This window comes from Crocodylus porosus, unplaced genomic scaffold (assembly GCF_001723895.1).
Source record: "Crocodylus porosus isolate Cpor-Errol unplaced genomic scaffold, CroPor_comp1, whole genome shotgun sequence".
Taxonomy (NCBI): Eukaryota; Metazoa; Chordata; order Crocodylia; family Crocodylidae; genus Crocodylus; species Crocodylus porosus.
In genome coordinates this window covers 55,593,229-55,599,228 of record NW_017728948.1, presented here as the reverse complement: position 1 = coordinate 55,599,228, position 6,000 = coordinate 55,593,229, and positions in this window count along the sequence as shown.

Here is a 6,000-nt window from a genome sequence, read left to right as displayed (position 1 = left end):
AATATAAAAATCAAGCAAAGATAAATGCCAGGCTCAGAAGGCCAACATTGTAGGTATTTTTGAAAAATCTCACTAGTTAAACATTTCATTGTATAATCAGTATCTAAGTACCTTTCAAATTTTTGCCTCAAGATAGTTACTCCCAAATAAAAAGGGGCTTTGGGTTATCTTTAGCTAACATGTATGTGCGCACATGTGGGAAACAACATAGTTCTGCTTTCTTTGTTCTGTTCAAAATTTGTTATTATAGGAAAAAGAGAATGAAATTTCAAACAGAGGTTGACAGCTCTCTTTTATGGGGAAGCTGAGTGCCAGTTTTCCTTCTCCTCTTTGTCTTATCCTTGTGTAACCCTCTCTTTTGTTCATTTTGCCCGCTGTCATACTTGCTGTGCCTGTGCCCCTCTGATATAATGTTCTTCACTGTATGTCTTTCTGCTGCTCTCTCCTTGTTCTTTAACAGTGGGATAAAATGAGGTCCTGATTGTGTTCGGTTCTAACTGAGTTCAGGGATGTGAAGTTTTAGCACCAAAGGGAAAAGATTTTGTTTTGCTCCTTTTTCCATTTTCACTTTGACTATCTCCATTTGTTTTCCTTTCTCTCCTCTCCTTGACCTTCATTACTGCTTTTTCTCTTTATTAATCTTTTTTTTTGCCTCTGTCAGTATCTTCTTTCCCAAGCATCTTTCTCTCCCTTTTCTCCCCTTCACAATATGACCTTCCTGCAGCCAATTCAATCTGTGTTGGCTCTAGAGGCTTGGACATAAAATAACCCTAGAATGAGTTCAGAAACTTGTTAGTTTGACGCTGCCTTGGAAACTGTCAGATTGTTGCTTAGGGCCTTTTTACACTTTACACTTACACTTTACACAGAGCTGGCACCAGAGCTCCCCCTCCCCCCACACAGGACCCGCCTCATCCTTGGCACTACCTCACACAGCTTCCCTCTCTCTTGTGATGGGCCATGCTCTACCCACCCTACAGTAGCATCCCGGTGCACTGACTCCAGCTTTTAGTCACCCAGTGGGCTGGCAAGCCATATTCAAAGACCTCACAGGAAGTGGTATCACATCACCCCCCTGAAGCAAAAGTACTTTCATTTCCCGTCGCAGCACCTCAGGCCTCAGAAAACATCTTGGAGGGCCACATGACAACCCATATGTTGGACAAGCCTGATGTAAAGGAAGGGGCCACAGCATCCTGGGATAATGGCGAACTTCAACTTGAGCAGCACAGCTCTGGGGAGTAGCCGCAACTTAATGGAGCAGGAGCAAAGTTATGTGGATCACAGATAATTCTGCCCTGGAGTGGCATAACTTTGAGCCACATAAGAAGTGATTTAAGCCACTTTAAGGTGTCAACATGCAGCTAGTCCTGGTGATAAGAGCTGCAGGAGCTGCCTAAAATTACCATGTAACAAGGCTCTTAGTTATAGCATGACTCAGATAACTGAAACCACTCATTCAGCATGTTACAAGGGAAGGGACAAAATCCTGTCAGAGCCTTTGAAACGAACAGGGATTTTGCTACTACTCTAGTAGAAAAAGAATTGATGTGATGTTTCTTAACAGTATCTCAGTCTATCTGCTGTGCTCCCTTTGCTCTTCTATAATTCTGTGTTGTCCCCCTGGAATTATTTAGCTGTTTACAGGTTGATTTCCCCTCCCCACCACCACCACCTTTGACTATTGTTAAATGAAGCTTTGAAACAATATACCAGAAAGTAAAAAGAAAATAAATAACAAATGCATAGTTAAAATGATTATACTTTAACATTACAACTGGTAGGAACTCTCAACAACGAACATTAATTGTTTTGCTTAATAGCGTTTCTTTATGGTTTCTCCTAAAGCATAACCTATTAAATTTAAGAAATAGATTGACTGCCATCTAGTGGGAAACTGACACCATCAGAGCCTTACTAAATCACGGATGAGACAATCAATATTGTTTTATGTTTTGAATATTAACAATTTTTCTGATCAATAGTAAAATAGTACATTTCTACCTCACAAGGAACAGATCAATAACACCCAGTGGGCCTTATAGGTGCCAATAAATAAACATAGGTTAATCTGTGAGAGTTGTATCCTATTGATTTTCATTAAACCAGGATTTATGACTCCCTTGTAAATACCCGAAAGTATAAATATTTAAGAAATGAAAAGTATGATTTGTGTCTAGATAGTGATCTCTAGTAGCTCTACAGAAGATCTGTACACAGCACTATTAGGCTGGAATGATGATAAGACTTAAAAGAGTTTTGCTCATTAGAATTTCTATCTACAGTAGTTAGACTGCCATGTGCTTTATCATCCATCCTAATGGACTGACCAGCATCTCTGCAGCAATTTTGAAATGCAAGACAAACATGGGACATTGCTGAGTTATACTTAAATTGCCAAAATGAATGTACATGTGACAGTCTGTGTCACATGTATATTAATCTGGATTGCTAAAATGCTGTTCATTATAGGCCTTGCTGAAAAGTTATTTTAAAAGGCCCAGCCAGAGCTGAATTAAACAGCAGAGGTTCTCTCTTAGGGTAAATGCTCCAAATATAATTCCTGAACAGTGTGAGACAGTGGATCCATGGAGAACAGCATGTCAATTCTTCTAGTACCTATGTCCAAATTTTCCACACCTGGGTGCCTAAAGTTAGGAATGTAAATCTATATGTAAGCACTGTCCTACAAACTGTCTTACCCACATGTATCATTCCATTTAATTCAACAGGCCTATACAATATGCAGCGGGTGTCTCTACACGTGTGCTTTAATATGCAGTAAACTATTTTACTAAACATTAAAGCATTATGTAAAGAACTGTACAATTATGCTAATGCACAGTAAAATAAGCTACTGTGTATTAAGCTTCACTTTAAAAATGTGTGCATTTGGTATAGCACATTGGGGCAGCCTAACGTGCATTTATATAGTACCCCACATTGGAGCTACTAAATTTAATGTGTATTAGGAAGAGGGTATTAATGCACATGTAGACTGCTCAGTAGTTATTCATTGATGTAAGTGTTTGATGTATTGTGCCATAAGGCCACTAAATAAGTGGCATGTTTTTAGAGGTACTGACTGACCATGCCTATTCCAGACTTGCATATTACATTTGACATGGTCTTCTAGAGGAAATCAGTGCAAAATCTTTTCACCATTGGTCTGAGAAAGCTATCTAATTTACATTGCATTAGGTCCTGAAGAAGACTTACTGGGAGCACTTACAGTGAACAGTTGTATCAGAGCGCTGACTTTCTTTAGTGAAAACTCAAATTGATCATCATCCTAATGAGCCCAGGCAGGACTCTAGACTGCATCCAGAAGGGGCTTTTACTCTTATTATTGCCCATCCAATAGGAAGAAGCCAAAAGAAGCAATTGCTTCATTATCAGGAATAAAGTGCAGCTTATAAAATGTATACCATTAACACTAAAAATTAATTTGTCAAATATAACTTTAACAAACTTACAGCTAAAGAGTTATGAACCGTTTATTTTAGCAACCACTTTTTCTGAATATTTTAACTTATTATTCTGCATGCATTAAGCAGCAAGGTGGTTTGTATTTGTATTTTATACTGCATAAATTCAGTTACTTTGGGCTTGGTCTTAATTAGCTATGAGAGTGTCATAAACTCTAGTTTTTCAGTGTGTTCGGTTCACCATCTCTCATTTTCACTTGAGATTTGGTCTGTGGGATCAGCAGGAACCATAAAACACACTTGATTATTCCAAGTACATAGCGTCTTTCTTGACCTTAATGAAAATACACGGAACTACTGACTTTCCAGTTCTTAGCTTTTAGTGTTTAAAATTTGGAAGAAACTTTTCTTTGCCTTCCAATAGAGGCTTCTAGCCTTCTAGTTCCTTTAGTTACATAAACACCCACTCCTGCTTTCTCATTCATATTCATACTTTACTCTGTTTCTCCTGGCTCTCTCTCTTTCTGACCCAGTTCTATTTAATTTCTGACTACCTGCTCTTTCACCTCTGTTAAGAATCTTCCTGGCTGCTTTCTCCTGAAAACTTTATCCCTCCCTTTTTTGTTTTCACCCTCTCTCTGAACCCTTTTGGTCAACCTTTTCAATTGTTTCTACTTGCTCTCATGTAGGGATCTGGCACACAGGTAACAGAAGAAAGTTATCCATCAGTAAGTGATAAAAATCCTAACAGAGCCTTCTATTGTTCATACTGCGGGTGTGTTAGCAACAGCCTAGGCCTAACGAGGAAAATTTCCCCTTAAATCATTCTATTCCTGTCCCCAACAAATTCAGACCAAACCAGTTTCAGCAAGTATATGAGGGCTTGAAAACCCTGAGTGTACACCTCTATGCCATGTTGGCACTTCTCTGATAATACTATCTTGTTCTCCAGAATCAGCTTTTATTAAACAAAACTGTAAGTCTCTAGATATAGTCTGAAAAAGAAAACCTCAAAAATGTAAACAGAATGCAACCAATGCAGAGATTGTTCTGTCTCTGGTTCTAACAAACCCTTGTTGGTGCCATTTAGCTCCTCTCTAAGGCAGGACTTTGTTAGGCCACATTGTTGAAAAAATGTCATTTTAAAGCAGGTCTGGGGATGCAGTGTCTTGTTCCTTATTAATTCCACCAGTCTGGCATTTTCTCTGGTGCTGGGCGCAGCCCATGCCCAGTGTCGGTCCCAGGTGACAGGGCAGCCTCCTCTCATCCAGGACACAGATCCAGGGACTGGCACCCCTGGGAGGGCTGCCAGGCTCTGTCAGACTCCCCCCGGGGTGCAAGCCCCCAAACTGCATACCAGATGAGAGAAGGCTGCTGCTGCTGCTATCACCTGTGACCAGCACTGAAGCCAAGTGAGCCCAGTTTCAAAACTCGAAACGTTTTGAAACTTTCAAAACATTTGCAGTGCCCTCATTTGCTTTCAAAGCTGTTTCAAACCCTTTCGTTTCATTTCAGTTTTGCAGTTTTGAGATCGAAACCCCCCCCAAACCAAACTTCCTCCACTCCGTTTCCCTCCTCCCATTCTGAAAACAGCTCTGAGGCTAGGAGGCAGGCAGACAGCGTTTCCTCTAAGCTGTGCAATGTGTGCGGCTGTGCAGGCACATTCATGCCGCGCCTGCATAGCCATGCACACCGCACAGCTTAGAGGGAACACTGCAGACAGATGCAAGTTACTGAAAATGCTATATTTTGAAATGTCTTCTTCTGAACCTTCATGCAACAAGGGTTCAGATTTTTGTGGGATTGGGCCTTTTAAAGCACTTTGCAGCTGTACACTTATGTTTGGTCATGGCTGTAGAGCACTTTCAGGAACCGGATCAGGTAAAAACTGTCACTTCTGTCTGTGCCTTAGATGTCTGGTGTTCCTTAGAAGACAAAAAACTGTTCATTTTCTCTCCCTCCTTTTCTCTAGCTTTCACTCACAACAAATGTAAAATCACTGTGTATAATTCACAGGGCAAGGAGTCTGTCTTTTTTTTGCTTTGTAAATCACCTAGCATATTTTTGCTGATGTAACAAAAGTAAGAACAAACTACTTGGCACTCTCACAGAAAATACAGGTCACTTTTTCACACCAGAAGAGGGCAACCTAATACCATCCTACAATCCCAGGTTTCACTAAACTGCACTTGTGCTTTGGCAAAGCAAATTTAACTCATCATATATAACGCAGAGCATGAGGGAATCACTCTCCCAGAATGTTTTCAGGTTCTTACTAGTAAAATTTACCTTTTGTTTTCTTCCAACATACTTCCTCTTCAGTTTGGAGATGTCTGAGTCACTACAGTCAAGGTTCGCTCCTCTAATTTTTTAGGCATTCATAAGCATGAAGGAAAATACTGCAGTAGAAGATGAATAGGCTCCTGAAACTAAATGACACATTTATTTTAAGCTGAGCACAAGTGCACAAGCCAATATAGTGGTGGAAATTGATACTAGCACTGTAAGGAAAGCAACAGTCACTAAAAGGTAAACAGGTGAACCTTGATTTTGATCTAGGATGAGATTATTC